This window comes from Cetorhinus maximus, chromosome 8 (genome assembly GCF_964194155.1).
Source record: "Cetorhinus maximus chromosome 8, sCetMax3.hap1.1, whole genome shotgun sequence".
Taxonomy (NCBI): Eukaryota; Metazoa; Chordata; class Chondrichthyes; order Lamniformes; family Cetorhinidae; genus Cetorhinus; species Cetorhinus maximus.
This window is the reverse complement of record NC_135886.1, coordinates 98,784,416-98,804,235: the sequence shown is the minus strand read 5'-3', so window position 1 is coordinate 98,804,235 and position 19,820 is coordinate 98,784,416. Positions and strand designations below refer to the sequence as shown.

Sequence of the window (19,820 nt, the reverse complement as noted above, 5' to 3'; positions counted from 1 at the left end):
CGTATTAACCATTTTCTCAAATTGCCCTGCCACTTTTGATGATTTGTGCACATATCCTCACAGGTCACTATGCTCCTGCACCCTCCTTTAGAATTGTATTCTTTATATTATATTGCCTCTCCTTGTTCTTCCTACCAAAATGAATCACTTCCTTGCATTAAATGTTATCTGCCATGTAGCCTCCCATTCTACCAGCTTGTCTAGATCCACTTGAAATCTCTCACTATCCTCCTCGCAGTTCACAATAATTTGAAGTTTTGTTTCACCTGCTAATTTTGAAATTGTGCCCTGTACATCCAAGATCTAGGTCATTAATATAGATCAAGAAAAGCAGGAGTCCTAACAACAATCCGCTGGGAACCCCGCAAAAAAACCTTCCTCCAGTCTGAAAAACAATCGTTAAGCAGTACTCTCTGTTTCCTGTCACTTAACCAACTTAGCAATCATGCTACCACTGCCCCTTTTATTCCACGGTCTTTAACTTGGCCTACATACCTGTTTTGTGCCATTTAATCAAACACCTTTTGGAAGTCCATGAACACCACATCAATTGCATTACCTTCTTTATTGCATTACTTGTTACCTCATCAAAAAGCTCAATCAAGTTAGTTAAACATGCTTTTTCCTTAGCTGATCTGTGCTGGCTTTCCCTAATTAATCCACATTTGTCCAAATGACTTAATTTTACCCTGGATTATCATTTCAAAAGCTTTCCCCCAATGGGCTTAAACTGACAGGCCTGTGTTTTCTGGGCTTATCCTTACAGCCTTTTAAAGTACATTTGCAATTCTGCAGTCCTCTGGCATCATCCTTGTATCTAAGGAAGATTAGAAGATTATGACCAGTGCCTTCATAATTTCCACCCTTACTTCCCTCAGTATCCTTTGGAGAGATAGTGGTGTAGCACGAATGACAGTGGTGTAGTGATAATGTCACTGGGCTAGTGGTCCTGAGGCCCAGGCTAATACAATGGGGGAAATGAGTTCAGTGGCCTCAACACTCAAGATGTCCAATGTGAACAGAGTGCTGAACTATATATCTACAGCAGCATAAGTCAGAGGAAGATGTGATAAAACTGTACAGTGCTTTGTTGGACATTCCTTGTCTAGTGTCCAGTTCCTGTCACTGAGATACAAAGGAAACATTCACATGCTGGAGGTCTTCCAGAAAAGAACCATAATGTTTATGTCACTTTTAACGGCCTTAAAATATGAGGAAATAACTGGAGTAACTTGGGATTTGTAACCTTGAAAGAGAGGCATTTGAGAGTTGGTCTCATACAGGCACACAAGCTAATAAACTGTAACCTGAAAAAAAAATGTTTAAAATTAACTTATTGTGAGAGTGAGACAAGGGATCATAGGTTTACTTCAGTTCATGGTAAATTTAGAACTGATATCAGGAAGTTCTTCACACAAAGAGTGTTCAGTCCATGGAATGGAGTAGCAGCGGCAAATCCCCTTGAATCATTGAAGGAACAATTAAGTGCTGAGTGAAGGTATTTTCAGGCCATTCTGAATAAATGAACTAAAATGAGTTTGATGGTCTTCCTCACTCATAATTCTCATGTGATCTAGGAGTCTAGCTAACAGAAACATTTATTTCCAGTTTGAAAAACAATCGGATGCTGCGTTTTTAGGGTCATTCTGACACTTTTACATGGGAGGGCGTAAATTAATTTTGCAGGGGCAGAGACACCAGGATGTAGCAGCAGAGAGGATACTCGAGATGCTTTGAAAGCTAGGAGTGCCAAACAGCAACAGAATAAAGAATAGTGCACAAAGAACAGGAAAAAAAAAAGCAAGTCGAACGAGCATGGCGGTTGAATTCATGTGTTGTAATGTCAGGTGTGTTACGAATAAGGATGAGTCTCAGGCTCATGCTTTCACATGGGGTTATGATATAGGGCTTATAATGGATACCTGGCTTAATCACAGACAGGAATGGGAGCAAAATATTACTGGCTGCTATTCAGGAGGGATGGAGAAGGGAAAAAAGACAGGATCGGCAGGGTGAGGGTATTAATCCAGGATAATATTACAGTCCTACAAAGGGATGATATACTAGAGCATTCAAAGACTAATCTATTTGGTTACAGTTAAGAGACAGAAAAGGAGCTGTTACATTGCTGGATGTTTACTGTATAATGCCAAATAATGAGAAGGAGATAGAGGTGCAAATCTGTTGGCAAATTTCAGAGAAATGTAAAAATAATAGAGCAGTAATTAAAGGACATTTCATTTATCCCACTAAATACTAGGGTGGGGGGTGTGCAGGGTGGGGGGACAGAGTAAAGGGCTAAAGGGTGAAGAATTTGTTAAGTGTGTTAGGGAATTCCTTAATCTATACATTTATAAACTTAAAAAATATGAGCACGAGTAGACTAAACAACCTCTTGGGACTGCTGCACCATTCAGTATGATCATGGTTGATCTTTTTCCTCAGCTTCACTTTTCCTCCCTGTCCCCATATTCCCTAATTCCCAACAACGAATGAAGGATGCTGGATCTAGTTCTAGGGAATGAAATAGGGCAAATGGGCTGTATTGCAGTAGGAGGACACCTGGGTGACAGTAATCATAATATAATCAAGTTTAAAGTAGTAATAAAAAGGACAAAGAAAAATCAAAGGTGAAAATGCCCAACTGGAAGCGAGTCAATTACAATGATTTGAGAAGGGACCCAGTAGAAGTGGCCTGGAAATAAGACTGGCCAGTAAATGAGCAATATCATACCTTCAGCGAAGAGATACTTTGGATAGAATCCAAGTATATTCCTACAAGGTGGAAAGATAGGACCTCCAAAATTAATGTTCCTTGGGTGTCAAATGAAATAGGGGTTAAAATAAAACAGAAAACATGCAGTTTATGACAAATGTCAGGTACAGAAAGCAATAGAGAAACCAGGGAGAATACAGAAAGCAGAACTTTATGGCCCCGTTTCAGTGGGGCGGGGCCGTAAAATGCGGTGAGCTATTCAAAAATTCATTCACTTTGGGTGGACCATAAAATCCCAACGGTGTACAATGCCGCTCAGAGAGTGCATAAGGAAATTGGAAACACATATAGGAACATAGTAGTATCCAGCCCCTCAAGCCTGCTCTGCCATTTAACTAGATCAAAGTTGGTTTACCTCAACACCATCTTCCCACATTATCCCCGTAGTGAATCCATTGGCATCTAGAAATCTGTTAACCTCTGTTTTGAACATACTCAATGACTGAGCCTCGACAGCAGAGAATTCCAAGGATTTGCCATCCTCTGACTGAGGAAATTCCTCCTCAACTCAGTCTTAATGGCCTACCTCTTATTATGAGACTGTATTCCCAGGTCCTAGACCCCCCCAACCAGGGGAACCTCCCTTCTTGCAATAACCCTGTCAAACCCTGTAAGAATTTTGTAAACTTCAATGAGATCACCTCTCATTCTTCTAAACCCTAGAGAATATAAGCTCAGTCTCCTCAATCTCTCCCCATAGGACAATCCCACAATCAGCCTGGTGAACTTTCATTGTATTCTCTCCATGGTCAGTATATCTCCCCTTAGGTAAGGAGACCAAGACTGTACAGCACTCCATGTGTGGTCTCACCAAGGCTCTGTACAACTGCAGCAAGACTTCCTTACTCCTGTACTCAAATCTCCTTGAAATAAAGGCTAACATATCATTTGCCTTCTTAATTGCTTGTTGCACTTGCACATTAGCTTTCAGAAAGGCAAGAGGGAGTATGAGCAAAGAATATTGGGCGACATAAAAGAGCAAAATATTTTATATACACATAAGTTAAATGATGGTTAAAGAATCACAGAATCAAAGAATATTTGTAGTGCAGAAGGAGACATTCGGCCCTTTGAGTCTGCTCTGGGTCTCTGAAAGAGCAATCTAACTAATCCCACACCCCTATCTTATCCCTGTAACCCTGCACTTTCTTTTTTTCAGATATCAAACCAATTCACTTTTGAATACCTCGATTGAACCTGCCTCCACCACCCTCTCAGGTAGTTTGTTCCAGACTCCAACCACCCTCTGGGTGAATGTTTTCCTGACATCACCATTACTCCTTTTGCCAATTATTTTGAATCTGTGCTCTCCAGTTCTTGATGCTGTCTTGAGTGGAAACAGTTTCTCACTATTTACCCTGTCCATACCCCTCAGGATCTTGAATACCTCTATCAAGTCTCCTCTCAGCGCTTCTTTTCTCCAAGGAAAACAGTCCCACCTCTCCAATCTATCCTCATAGCTACAGTTCTTTATCCTGGGAATCATTCTTGTGAATCTCCTCTCTCCAATGCCTTCACATCTTTCCTCAAGTATGGCGCACAGAACTGGACGCAGTACTCCAGCTGAAGCCTAAGTAGTGTCTTATGCAAATTCAACATGACCTTCTTACTCTTGTACTCAATGCCCCCATTAATAAAGCCTAAGATACTACATGCTATATTAACTTCTCTCTCAACATGCCCTGCCAAGTTCAATGACTTATGCACATATACAACAAGGTCTGTCTGTTCCTGCACCTCCTTTAGAGTTTCTCCCTTCATTTTATACTGTCTCTCCATGTTCTTCCTGTCAAAACAAATCACCTCACAATTCTCTGCATTGAACTTCATCTGCCACTTGCCTGCTCAATCCACCAACATGTCTGTGTCCTTTTGAAGTTCACGACTATCCTCATCACAGTCGACAATGTGTCCAACTTTCGTATCATCTCCAAATTTTGAAATCATGCCCTGAACACCACAGTCTAGGTCACTAATTTTTATCAGGAAGAGCAAGGGTCCCAAAACTGACCCCTGGAGAACTCCACTACAAACCTCCCTCCAATCTGAAAAACAACCATTTATCATTACTCTCTGTTTCCTGTCACTCAGCCAATTATCAAGTGCCTACTTTCCCTTTTAGTCCATGAGCTAGAATTTTGCTCACGAGTCTGTTGTGCGGCAATGTATCAAATGCCTCTGAAAATCCATATACACCACATCAACAGCACTGCCCTTAGACAAGTGCAGGATAATTAAGGAAAACCAGCATGGATTCATTAAGGGAAAATCATGTCTAACTAACTTGCTGGAGTATTTGATTTTGTCCCGAAATATAGTTTCCAGAAGTTTCCCTACCACTGAAGTCAAACTGATTGGTCCGTAGTTGCCGGCTTTATCCTTGCACCCCTTTTTAAATAAGGGTATAACATTCACAATTCTCTAGTCGTCTGGCACCACCCCTGGGTCTAAGGTAGACAGGAAGATTATCACTAGTGCCTCTGCAATTTCCACTCTCACTTCCTTCAGTACCCTTGGATACATCTCATCTGGTCGTGGTACCTTATCTATTTTAAGTCTATTTTAAGTAAAGATAACCTTTCTAACAGCTCCTCCTTCCCAATTGTAAATTCTTCTAGTATACCAGTTACCTCCTCTCTCACTTTGGCCTGAATAGCATCTTCTTCCTTTGTGAAGACAGATGCAAAGTATTCATTTAATACCTCCACTATTTGTCCTGTATCCACGTGCAAGTCCTCTTTTTTATCCCTAATCAGCCCTGCTCTTGTTTTTAACCACCCTTGGGATTTCCTTTTAAAGGAATGGTGAAGCCAATTAGAGACCAAGAAAACTTCTTGTGGAAGCATAGTGCAAGATTGAAGTACTTAATGGGCAGAATTTTGCCCTTGGCATGCAGGATCGGCGGGATTGGGCAGGGGCAGTTGGGAAGCCGACCGCCGCCCACGATCGACAGCGCACCACGATTTCACTTTGGCGAGCCAATTAAGGCTCGCCCAGCGTGATATGTGAGCGGCGGCACTGAGCGCTGCCTGCATGGGCGGGGAAGGAGGGCGAGCAGGTTGAGCGCGAATTTTGCGCATCCGTGTGAGAGAGCGCTGAATAATCTCCCTGAGGCATGGAGCTGCTTCAGGGAGATGAAGAAGGTATTGAAAAAATTAATGAAGCACAGAAAAATGTAATGAAACATGTCCCCTCATGGTGACTCTTTCACGTGAGCAGGGACATGTTTTTAAATTAAAGAATAAAGTTTTTATTTCATTTGTATTTGCTTTTGGAAGCCTCATGCCGCCCGTGGATGAGGTTTCTGTAAAAATGCAAAGGCCGCTTGGCCTTTTTGCCTGCCCACCAACCGTTAGGTTGAACGGGCACTGAAAAATTAATGACAATTGATAACTTAATGGCCTTGATAAGCTTTTTAATTGTCAGTGGGCGCGCTGCTGGCTCCAGTGCCTGCCCACCGACAACTATCGCATGCCTGCACGATGACGTTGGCATGCTCGGCCGACGTCATTTCACGCTCGGTCGGGTCTGGAGCGCCCACCCGCCAAGCTAAAAATTCTGGCCAACGAGTACTTTGCATCAAAAAAGCAGATAAAGTTAATGCTGCAGTAGAGGAGGGCAGAAGTAGAGATATTGGATAGAATAAAAATAGATGGAAGGGAGATGCTAAATCGCTCAAAAGGCATTACTCAAATCTAACATATCACCTAGTCCAGATGGAATACATTCTAAGTTGCTGAGGGAAACTAGGGTGGAGACAGCAGAAGCTCAGACCCCAATCCACAGTTTTTGGTTTTGCAGGGAATCAAGGGATATGGGGAGCAGGCGGGAAAGTGACGTTGAAGCCCAAGATCAGCCATGATAATAAAAACAGAAAATGCTGGAAAAACACAGTAGGTCTCATCAGCCATGATAATATGTAATGACGGAGCAGGCTTGATGGGCTATACGGTTTACAGCCTGGACTTGGGCATGGGGAGTGCAATTTTAAAATTTGCAGTTGATCCTAAGCTTGGCAATGTTGTAAATATTGCGCAGGATAGGAGCAGATGTCAGGAGGAGATTGACGGGTTGGTGAAATGAGCAGATTCATGGCAGATGCAGTTTAATGTGGATAAGAGTGAGTGATACATTTTGCAAGGAAGAACATGGAAAAGCAGGATTATCTAAATTGTACTTCTTTGTGGGGGATGGGAGGGTAGTGCAAGAGCAGAGGTACCTGGAGGGTACAAATTCACAAATCCTTAATGGTGACAGGCAAGTTGAAGAGGCAGGTAAGAAAGCATATGCGACTCTTGGCCTCATAAATAGGGACATTGTAAAGAAATTGTCCCTATTTTCAGCATTACTTGAGCAAAAATTATTGGTCAGACCTCGGCTGGAGTATTGTGCATGGCTCTAGGCACCACACGTCAGAAAAAGATGTTGAGGTCCTGAAGAGGGCAGAGAAGGTTTGCCAGAATGACACCAGAGATGAGGGACTTCAGTTATGTGACGAGAATGGAGAATCAGGGTTGTTCTCAGTTTCCTTTGAAGAGCATGTCAGTAACCAGAGGTCATAGATTTAAAATAATTGGCAAAAGAACCAGAGGGGAAATTAGGACAATATTTTTCACACTGAACATTGTTATGATCTGGAACACAATACCTGTAGGATCTTGGAATCAAATTGCATAGTAACTTTCAAAAACCAATTGCACACTTATTTGCAGATTGCGGGGAAACGCTGGGATGCATGACTAAATGGGATAGCTCTTTCAAAGAGCTGGCACAGGCATAATGGACTGAATGGCCTCCTTCTTTGCTGTAAGTTTCTAAGATTCTATGATTTTTCATTTTTATGTTACTTCGTAGCCCACTGATCAGCTGTAATTGTGTAATAGATTTTCTAAAATGCATTGCTCTAAGAAAATAAGCTATAATAAGTTGTGGCACAGACTCTGGATGGTCTGTTATAACCACAAAGCAAATTTGTAAAGTTTTTTGTTGTTCCCAGGATGTGGGCAATGCTGGCAAGGCCTCATGCTTAGGGAAGGTGGAGGTGCACCTCCTTGAATCTCCACAACCTTTGTGGTGATGATATTCTCACAATCACTTTCAGTGAGGTACTGCAGCAGCCTAGTGGTTATGGTACAGTCCTCGAAATGGGGATTTTGTAAATTCAAATCCTATTATAGCAACGTTTGGTTTTCAATTCACAACATTTTCCAATTTTTGAGCTAACACCAGAAATGACCATGGAGGCTAAGGAATTACAAAAACTTGTACAGTCTGAGATTCTTATTGTGGTTTGATCATTAGTCTTCTGTACACTGTGTTTCAAAACATCCTGTGTAGCTACTGCAGAAATATAGGCGCACTGGGAGAGGGTCTGAAGTCTCTTCTTGTGACCTCCACATGGAACTTCAGTAGGAAAAGAGAATCAAATAAATTCTGTGACTAGCAATTATGAAGCCTGATCACTGAAGACTGGCTATCATCTTCTAAAATTCATGTGTACCAGTTACTACATCACACTTGAAGGTGTTGCCTGATTTGTCTCAGGACCTGTAGAACATACAGAGCTGCTTATTAATGATTATCAAACCACTGGGTATATATAGAGGAATGGAAATCATAAAAGCTTTTGTTATTAATTGCTCCAAAGATTCAAAATAGCCTTTGCCATAAAATCTCAGAATTGAGACCACCTCCAGCAGGTGGAGACAAATTCCAAGAAATTGAATAAAGGGTATGAATCGATTTAGAGAAATAAATAACCTGTTAGTTAGATTGTCTCCTGCTCCTGACAGTGCAGAAGGAGAAGTAAAATTAGGAGTAAAGTCATGTGGTGGTCATGTTACTGACTTAACAATGACAAAGTTTGAGCTAATAATCAAGGGAATGCATATTCGAATCCTATCGTGTCCGAAGTGAGAATTTGAATTCAAAACAGAAATCAGGTCCGTTAGGACCCCAGAGGTGATCAATGAATAAAACCATTTTTCTCCCTCCAGTCCCTTTCTGGCCTGTTGCTGGGGTATAGTTCGATTGGTAAAACCAGCCATCTTCTATCTTGCCCAACTGGCCTTTCTTCATGTTGGTGAATATGTCAGTAAATAAATTATTTGACTGTGGAGGGCATCACCTGACATCTCCCATCAGTTCTGTTATGCACATTTTTTAAAAAATTCATTCATGGGATGTGGGCATCACTGGCAAGGCCAGCATTTGTTGCCCATCCCTCATTGCCCTTGAACTGAGTGGCTTGCTAGGCCATCTCAGAGGGCAGTTGAGAGTCAACCACATTGCCATGGGTCTGGAGTCACATGTAGGCCAGACCAGGTAGGGATGGCAGATTTCATTCCCTAAAGAACATTAGTGAACCAGATGTATTTTTACAACAATGGATGATAGTTTCAGGGTCACCATTACTGAGACAAGCTTTCAATTCCAGATTTTATTAATTCATTTTAAATTCCATCAGCCCTAATGGGGTTTGAACCCATTTCCCCAGAACATTAGCCTGACCTCCAGATTGCTAGTTCAGTGATGTTGCCACCATCTCCCCAACATGTGCGTTCAGACACATAGGCACACTTACTGTCCAGCAGTAATCAACCCCCTTCCTTCACCCTATGAATTGAATTGGAACAGCAGACTTGTTGTACTGCCTGAGGTCAGTTTAATCAACTCTTAGCAACATGTCAAGCCTTGAATCCTCTGCTCCCTTTGCCACGAGCTTTCCTCATAAAGTCCTTAAGTTCCTTTAAACTTGATACGATATCCTGATTGACTCACCATTATTCTTGCTTCTGGCTGCTGAGGTAACTGGGTGGCAGGGTTTGTGAGAACACCATCTTTTCACCTTTGAAAACTGGGTTGTGTTCAGCCAATTACTCAGTAAAAATCTTGGGTTTTTTCTCTGTTGAAGTCCCTCAGAAAAATTGGTTTGCAAACCCTTAACCCAGTTTCGAGTAGATCCACAAGTACAGAATTGTCTCCAGGTTGGCCACAAAATAACCCTAAACTGACTGTCTTGCTCAGCTGACAGCAATGGGAAAGCCCACACTGCTTTGGTATGGAGCTGCTTTCCTAAGGGTGATTAACACATTTTTCTTCCAGAATAAAGGGAGCTCTAGTTTGCTTCTGACGTGAGCGCTTGATTAAGACTGGGTGCCTAAAGTAGGAAAATGTTCCCTTCTATAGTATTGACACAACGCAACTGAATTGTGAAAAATGTAAATGGGATGAAAGGGTTCCTGACAAAAACGAATGATATTCCTGGAACAACTGATTAAATTCCTAAATTGGAGAATGCAGGAAGTAGCTAAAATCAGTAAGATCAGATAGAACACATCTGTTTTAGTTATGCTTTGCTGGAGGAGTGAGAGACAGATATTAAACAACCCTAAATTTAACTGAAAAACTGTACAAAAAGTCCTTCCTGGGGCCACAGCCCTAATTGTACTGTTGACCTGCCTTATCCGAAGATCGTGTATGCACGTTGCATAAACCTGGTTTACAAGTTCACTCTAGCTTCTACTTTTGAATAAACAGTTTCTTGGAACGGAACTCAACACTTCATAGGCAATATGGACAGGACTAAATCTTTAAAAACTGCTTCAGCAGTAAAACAGTATCAGTGGGGCGCTTTCTGTGATAAGCAGTGATATAACCTAATGGGATGCAGTAAAATACTGGTGGACATAAGATAAGCTGGTTAAGTTTGATTTAGTGGTATAGTCAGGGGTGATTCACCCAATACCAAAGATGAACAGGATGATCAGTTCCGAAGGAATGTGGTCAAAGGGCTGTGTGTGCCCACTCTGGGGAGAATCTCACCTTCACTGCTCTTAGTCCTACATTTCAATCCTAACCTCAAACAGCTTCCTGTTCTAGGATTGCCAACCCTCCAGGATTGGCCTGGAGTCTCCAGGAATTGAAGATCAATCTCAAGGACACTGCAGTGTGCAACCGTGGGGAAAAATCATTGAAGCATTACAAAAGATTGCATTTTTTTTTCGCTTTCTTTGAACATTTCCCTCTATCAGATATAAAAACGTGGAAAATGAGGGAAAAAAGGGTTTCTGACTGTCAAGCATCATCCAACTGGGTATTGAGTCTTTTTGGTTTCCAATTGGTGTAGGAAGGCAATGTGTCATAAAGATGGATGTGTTGGCTGACTAATGGCTGGGGTGTGAGGGCAAGCCATGTGATGATACCTACAGGAATATCTTTAATCACAGTTGGCGACCCTATCCTGTTCTTATTCTCTCTTTGTACCTCTAAAAGACAATACACCAAGAGAACAGTATATAGTAGGTGAATAGTGTTAACACCATCATGTCTGCTGTAAATGGTGGAAACCATATTAATATTTTCTAAACCCTGTCCTGAGAATTTTATTTCTTTTAAAAAGTTACTTTAACTACTGTTGCCATTTTATTCTGTTTGTTGTGCTGATGTGGTGACAGATTTAACAGTTCAACTTGTTTCACTTCATCATCGTGAAGCAGCATTGTTGTTCCAATTGCTTTTTGACCCATCGATTTCATGGTCTCCATCTAATTTTGTCAGAAGCTAACTATGGATAAAGACAGCCATTTGGCCCATCTTTCATCCATTCGGAAAGAACGTAAAGCGCCCATTGTTGAATCCAATTAGGATTCTTGGGCTTTCATCCCATAACTTTATCCAGCATCCATTCCAAGTGATTATATTTGCCTGAAGAACATCCTGATATCAGTCCTGAATTTTTCTTTTGCCAGTTTGAGTCAGGGTCAACATGTGCTACTCCTGTAATTTGCTTAAAGGCAGGTTCCAGATTTACCCTTCTTCAAACCATACAATCCTGTGGTATGCCTAGTAAGGATAACACATTCCTAACTTTCAAGATACGGACTTCAGTCAATGTGGACCTTTTGAAGTTAACTTTAAAAAGTGGTCAAAATGCTGACCAAGATGGCTACTGAGGCCCAGGTGACCTTTTGTGGTTTCCAGACAGATAAAAGACAGATAAATGTCTACATGCTTCTGGAAAGTTTTTTAAATGTAAAAGACCGTGGGTGGAATGCTCTCTCTTGAATAGACATTCACAGTGTGAAACCACTTGTGAATTTACACCTCCTATTGACTGGGTAGTTTCCCAAAATTCAACCCTAGATTTTCACCAAGTCAAGATGATTTGGGGGCCCTTTAAAAACGTTGGCCAGCTCGCAGTTCCAGGATTCCCAACCCCATTTCCAGGCTGTCTGATTTTTTGGAGGGCCTTTAAAGGACGGTTTGGGTCAAAGGCCCTCACTTGGCATCCCCTATTCGGCTGGCTCCATTGCTCGGATAGGCATCTCCTACTACTCCACAATTTTTATTTTATTTCTAAAGAGTCATGGTTCACGCCCCTCAGAGGAGTCGCAAACACTAGTCTGCATTAGGGGACCTTTTAAAAAGTGAGTTCAAAAGGTCCTCCTCATGTTCCCCACGCCAAGGTAAGGCCCACAACACAGCCCCCATGACCTCTCATGCACCCTATGCCAAGCTATGACACTCTGCCTACTCACTCCCATGGCCCTCATGGCCCCTATGCCAAGCTATGGCACTCCACCCATACCCCCATGCTCCGTATCTTGGCTGAGAGCCCAGAAATCCATTACTCTTGTTGAAACACTTGAACCCTAGAGAAAACATTTCCTAATTGGCAGCTCTGGCTCTCTGATCCCTGCTGTAAATTTTACAATGTTTATTTATACAATCTTGAGTGGTTTCAAGGGCCTGCAGTTTCTGTTATGATACTCTAAAAGGTCTGGATGTTTAACACTTTTATTGCCCTGTTGTGAAATGACCTTTTTTTAGCATATGGAAAGTAACAAATGAATAACTTTATTTCAAGCTATCTGGTTACACATCTACTGTTACTAGAGGGTCCATTGGTTCTTTACAGTGTGCAGTGGGTATGGAAGTGCCATATCTTGGCACAGAGGGCATGATGGGTCATGGGGGGGGGGTGGGTGGTTGGGTGATGTGCCACAGCTTGGCATGGGGACTATTTGGGGGGAGTGAGGTGGTGTGAGGGATGAGGGCAGGAGGGCATTTCTGTTTTAATTTTAACTGGGACAAAGCCCCACGGCACCGAGGCAGACCTTTTAAACAGTCTGTCTTGAGACTCAGCAGCTGCTATGGCTACCTCCAACCTCTTCCCCAGTTGTCTGGCCCAAATCCAGCCCGTACCTGCCCCCTGGCAATGATGATAGCCACCTTTGTGGGCACTTTGAATCCCACTACCTGCCTCAAGGATGAAAATCCAGGCCAATGTCACCAAGCTTGAAGCTCAACAAAGAGAGGTGTGCAGAAACCAGTTCATCATAAGCAGGTATGAACAGCCACCATTAAAACCCCATTGTGAGCCATGGCTGCTAACTTTTAATCAGTTATATGGACAATGGAGGCATTGATCATCGGGGTTACATGACTGAAACTGTCTTCAGATAATCAATCTTACTCTAAGCACCAGGGAGAAAATTATTTACTCTAGCGAGAAACAAGATCAGTTTGGAAACTATTAGGACAAGGGGGACCATTCTTCATCCAGCAAAACAGAACACTGTCTAACAATCAGTCAACTCATGGAGGACTAATTCATTTTCACTTACAAAGATTCACCTCTATAGAAACACAGCCATAGCCTCATCTGGGAATCCAGAACCTTCGAACTTCCATTCATCTCCAAAGAACCATGAGAAAGAACTCATCCATGCCTGCACCGTGTACACCTTTAAGAACTCATCCATGCCTGCACCGTGTACACCTTTAAGAACTCAATCTGAATGTGATTTGCTTCTTGTATTCTGTTAATAATCTACCTGCATGCTTCATTCTCTAGAATCCATTTTTACTTGTCTGTGTTGTCTGTATGCTTGAAGGAATGAATGTGTTTAGTTGTGTTCACATTTGGAGTATTGTGTGAATAAACTCTCCTGATTTAAATTTACCTGAAAGCCTGCTTCGTGTCTATTACTAAAAGTCACAACACTGAAAAGATGAAACACTCCCTCTGAACACGTATCTTGTTCAGACAACCAAGAAGTGAGGAGAAAGGGGAAAAGTTATCACACCATCTCTCTCCCTGTCCATAACACTTGTCTTTCTCTATGAAGTCACCTCTCATGTGCCTCCTGTTGAGACTCAAATGGCCAAGTTTTTCCAGTTCTTTATCAAAACATTGAGGCTTGTGACCTCTGTCTGGTGCAAAAACTTCTGGAGTGTCAATAAAACAGTGAAGATTCCAGATCAAAATGTTAAAAATAAAAATAAAATGGAGGGAAAGGCAGCCATTTCATGTTGTTTTCTGCCCTGAACCAGATGTGTACAAATATCTGACAATCTGCAATCTGCAAATTTCTTTCACTAAACAACAATCAGTCATGGAGTATGATAACATAATGATTCTGTTACTGGACTAATAATGCAGACAATGTGAGCTCAAAGGCAGCTCATCACCACTTTCTCAAGGGCAATGAGGGATGGGCAATAAATGCTGAATTTTTAAAAAATACTACCAGGGCTGTTTGAGAATTTAAGCTCCTTTTCAAAAATTCTGCATATGAAAATCTTGTACCAGTAAAAGTGGCCATGAAGCTATCAGTTTCTTGTAAAATGCAACCAGTTCATAACGTCCTTTTAAGGTTAGGAAACCTGACATCTTTACGTGGTCTGAGCTGTTTGTGACTATCATCCCACAGCAGGTGGTTGCGGCTGAAATTGGGCTCATTAGTACCCATTTTTTTAGGCACTGCAAAGCCACTTAGGTTTCAAAATGGCATCCATGGCAAGTGCACATGCACTTCTGACATGAAATGCACCAAACACCATATCGGTAAAAGGGTTACTGTGCACATCCCTAACATCCACCAACAGTATGCAGAGCAGGTTGGTCATGATGTCAATCAGTGTGATGCTGACTTGCCACCAGTGCTGCAGGCTTCAGCTAATATCCTCTGTTAACCTCACATGGTTACACGTTAAGCAGCATAAAGAATCTCAACCCACACTATTTAAAGGGAGCGTCAACTAATTACAGGTTAATTGCTGGTTTGTTTCTTCTGACTGTTGCTACAATTTTACACATTTTTTTCAACTTTTCATAGTTGTTTCAAGTTTTAAAAGTCTTCAGGGCATATGCTGAAGGACATCTAGCTTCTGTACCAATTCCCACTAGAAATAGATGCACTTGTGAGCATTCTCCTTGGAATCAAGGTTGACTGAGAGTACGAATAGAGGACGCACAGTGCAGGACAAGCTGCTGGAAGAGGGAGGAGAAGGAGGGTGGGAAGAAAGGCTCTCAATAGAAGCCTTGCAGTGCTCAGCTGAGTGGGCCTCAAGATTCATAGTGGGATGCTTTATAACAAACAACCTTGCCATCATGAGGGAACAGCCCTTGTGTTCAGTTATCAGATGAGAATCTGAAGCGCAGGAGAAAGAGGAGGAGGAGGAGGAGCAGGAGAAAGGGGACGAGGCGGAAGTAAAGGAATAGGAAACGAGGTTGCAACCTAGAAAGCTCCTTTCTGCCCAGGCTGTACATGAAGAACTAATTCCAGTGTGATAACTGTAACTGTAAGCACAAACCCTCAATCACCAAGAGTTCCACAGTGGCTATCTCCCCTCTGTCAATGGCCATCACTGTGTCAGATCAGCCGCAATGCAAAAATAAAAACCAACACAAAAGAAACATTTTTAACCAAATTTATAATTTAAATTACGTCATATTGCATACAAAATTAAAGTTATCAACCTTGTGCACTCCTTCAGTGCTTTCTTCCATGCGTCTTTGCCTGTCTGAGCGCTCTTATGCAATTGGATGAAGGACAGATTTATGGACTGCTGTGACACATCAAGGAGTGATGATTGGATTCTCTCCTGTTGGTGATGGTCATTGCCTGGCACTTGTGTGCATGAATGTTACTTGCCACTTGTCAGCCCAAGCATGGATATTGTGCAGGTCTTGCTGCATTTGGACAGGGACTGCTTCAGTATCTGAGGAGTCGCGAATGGTGCTGAACATTGTGCAATCATCAGCGAACATCCCCACTTCTGACCTTATGAAGGAAGGAAAGTCATTGATGAAGCAGCTGAAGATGGTTGGGCTGAAGACACTACCCTGAGGAACTCCTGCAGTGATGTCCTGGAACAGAGATAATTGACTTCAAACAACCACAACCATCTTCCTTTCTGCTAGGTATGACTCCAACCAGTGGAGAGTTATCCCCCTGATTCCCATTGACTCCAGTTTTGCTAGGGCTCCTTGATGCTACACTAGATCAAATGCGGCCTCGATGTCAAGGGCAGTCACTTTCACCTCACCTCGGGAGTTCAGCTCTTTTGTCCATGTTTGAACCAGGACTGTAATGAGGTCAGGAGCTGAGTGGCCCTGGTGCATTATGGTTGATCTGACAAATGTGCAAATGAAGTTGTCCACCAGTTTCATGCTGGAGGGAATGGACTCCAAACTCTGTGTAAAGCTCTGTGTCAAATTAGTGCCAGCCTCCTCCATGCTCCCTGACATTGAATTCAGGCTTTCTGATAGGATTCGCATTGCAGCAAACATTTTGATGTGTATATCCAGCAATATTTTCCTGTAACCTGGTCCATCGAAGTCCTCATCATAGTCCTCTGCAGCAGAAGTAGTGTGCAACCTCACCCTCCAGGGAGCCGGGACTTGCGTTATTTTTGTCCCCTACCCTGGCTTCAGCACACTTCTACCTGGCGACTCACACCACGTGCAGATGCCACCTCCACGCTATCCACTAAAATGTGTGCAGCGTCAGTATCTGAATGGCTGTAAGTGTGAAATCAAGAAACAGTGTATCTTCATCGTCAAGCTCTTCTTGGTCTTCCTCCACTACCTGGGCGGGTTTGCAGTTCCTGGGTATCTGAAAGGAAATAAGTGCAAGGCTACACTGGTGTTGAAAGGAGGAGATATGAGGTGCACTCTCAGACTGTTGCTTTCCAGTCAGAAGAGAATGTGGGATGAGGGAGAAAAGAATATGAGGAGGAAGATTAGTTATGAGAATACCATCATCTCCAATGGTTTCAGCCATCATGATCCTCACACCCATTTTCAGGAGTTATCCAATTTAAACCCTAATGAATCTTAATCCTCTCCCTCTCTCAGTGTATTTGTGGAAAAGAAGCAGTTACAGGAAGAGGCACATTTCTTTTTGTCCATGAACAATGCCTTTATTAAAGATTTTACTTCTCTCAAAAGCTTTGGCTTCAATGTTTTTTGCACTGAGCTTCAGAGCTTTGCTGAACTGAATTTGGATTATTGAGTTTGAAGCAGTGAAATCCATCTTGGGCAGGAATGGAAAACAGACAATAATGAAATACCAGCTTGTTTTACACTCTGTCTGATTTCCATGGCAAATGACAACTATTCAAGGGAAACAGGGAACAAGGAATGGGGGAAGAGGCCTCCAATTTCAGCAAAATTAGAAGCACAATTAGGAGATAGAGTGGATGCCAAGTTTAGGATTAGATAAGTGAGTGGAGCTAGGTGGGGAAGGATACAAGGATTGAATGGGGTGTGGAGATGGGGGTAGAGATGAGAGTAGTTGGATGGCAGGAAGGAAAGGAAGATGACTGGGTAAGAATACAGTGGAAGGAGCCCAAGTGATTATGATGAGGATGAGAAAGGGAATGCTGAGGGTCAGGACCTGGGAGAAGGCAGTGCACAAGCTTCTAGTCACTAGGGCTCATGCTCTAGGGGGACCCAGGCTCATTGGCCAAGTAGCCTGTCAATCGAGATGGTCAGTGTCCAAGCAGCCAATCTGGTGTGTAGATCATCCCGATTGACAGGCTATTGTTGAGAATGGCAGCTATCATTGGCTAAGCAGGACATGCCAGATTCCCCAGTCCCTTCTATCTTGCTTGCCTCATAGACTGCTCTATTTCTGTTGGGCATTGTTGGTTGCTTTCTTCACTCTTCACAACTGGCTAGCGGCTGCTGGAGCACAAGGTAAGCACAAGGTGTACCTAACGTCTCACCTCTATGTTTAGTTTACACCCAGAAGGCCCTTCTCGACCTCCTCCCTCTTGATTGTGTGTGGCCCTAAGCTAGGCCCTTCCGGACCCGACCCCCTCCCTGGGTAAATATTGACCTACAAGGCATGAAGCACAGAATGTAAAATTAGAAAGCTGATGAGTGTGGCTCTTGAATGTTGTAGAGTGCTCCGATTATCAGCTCTTTGTTGCCATCAGAACTACCACTTAACGATAGAAACATAACCTTCCATTATTAACTGTGCTGGGGAAACAATGGACTTGGAGAGCAGATGGATGACCTAGGCACACAAAGCAAATGCATTAGTGGTTATTAGCAGTAAAACTGCAGTCATTTGATGATCTTTGCCTTAAAGATTAAGCTGTTCTTCCTTAGACAAGGTCAAATTATGATTGTGGAAAATGGCTTGAATGGCAGATTGAGGAATTTCCATCAATCACACAATAAATATCTGTTTACAAATGACACATGGGGAATCTCAGTGCAAGATCTAACTGCCATTTGCTCTTTCTTTATGAGGCCCAAGGACACAATTGTCCATAAATTCATTTCATGAGATATCGTCCTTTCAGACATTTCCATGTTCTGCTTAGCATGGGGACAGTGTTTCTTTAACACACCAATAATTACTTATTTAAATCCAGTTTATTTCTATCTATATATATTTAAAATTTTACACATCTTATTTCAATTAAATCTATTTCCCCAGGGACATCTTTCAGCCCCTGTATGAAGAACAGGACAGTAAAGAGAACTATTGATCTCATCTCTGATCAGCCACAAAGATTTTCGAACAAACTGTCTGATTGCCTCCCTCTCTATGCTGTGGTACCTTTCCCAGCTTCCCGAACCAACCTCCTCCCTCTCGTTTTTGTAGCCCTGGTTCCACTTTGCCTGCCAATAGTGTGTCTTTCACAGCTGGAGTGCAACTTGTGCAAGGTAAGGTAAAGTGCCTAGTGCCTCTACGACCTGTTATGTTTACCACCCACCGACTCGAACCAATGGCTTTACCTCACACATTTTTCCACAAATCTATCACTCTTTGGGCGAGGTAATCCATATAACTTTCCCCCCTTACCCACAACATCCAAATTTTTAAATTGTGTTCATCAGTATTGACACTGGTTTCATCATAGCGAACGCTCTGGCTGGGGTAGTTTTGTCGGTCCATTTTCTAATCTTCAAGATTTCATTTAGCTTCAATTAATGAATTTCAGTTGAAGATTCCTCTTTCCTGAGGAAAACAAGCTTTACACCATGCTGTTGGTGTTTCCTTCAGTTCTGGTTTTGGGTCTCTAGGGCTCTAGGGTTAACTGAGGTGAAATGGGGGAGGTGGTGGGGGCAGAAACAGGAGAAGCACCAGGGCCCATGATTTCTCCTTGACCCTGGTGAGAACTATATCTATCCTGTGACATCTCCCCCACCACTCCCCTGCAACACCCCACTCAAATGCCATCTGTAGCCATTGACAGCCTCATTTTCCTGCCCCATTTTACTGTGTCAGCTGCCCTAAAGGAAAGAAGAAGCAGCCAACAGGAGGAGGAATGATGGGGATGGGAGAAATTGAGAAGAGGAACTGAAAAAAACATGACACTGTTAGTGATGGCTGCATCAGTGTCCATATCTTCCAACTTATCACTTGCAGTCCTACAGAAGATCAATTAATAAGTAAGAACACATTGTAATATGAGATAAAATGCTGCTGTATATATCATAAGACATTGTGTTTTACCTGGCATAATTCTCCTGTCTTAAACAAGACATTCTCTTACAGCCTTTTAAGCATAGGAGGGTTTGGGAAATATCAAAGTGTTTTACGTCAATGTACGTAGTAAATATTACCAGAATTGAAAACAGCAGTAATCTTACTTTTTAAAAAAAGGCTGTGAATAATCTGGCTGCCTAATAAAGATTTGGTTTATTTTATTTTTATGAAGTTCACTATTTTTAGGGGGAGGGTTGAGTGTGGTTAAGGGGATGTGTTTAAATGTATATGACTTCAAATAAAAA

At 42.3% G+C, this 19,820-nt stretch overlaps 1 protein-coding gene across 1 annotated transcript in view; it reads right to left on the bottom strand.

The window, feature by feature from the left end:
* Window positions 1-9,747, bottom strand: part of LOC144683831 (putative G-protein coupled receptor 174) — a 32,382-nt gene extending 22,635 nt beyond the window's left edge. Inside the window, exon 1 of the mRNA XM_078547312.1 lies at window positions 9,557-9,747. The gene's annotated coding sequence lies outside the window, so the exon portion shown is untranslated. The remainder of the gene's footprint in view (window positions 1-9,556) is intronic.
* Between the last annotated feature and the right edge of the window lie 10,073 nt (window positions 9,748-19,820).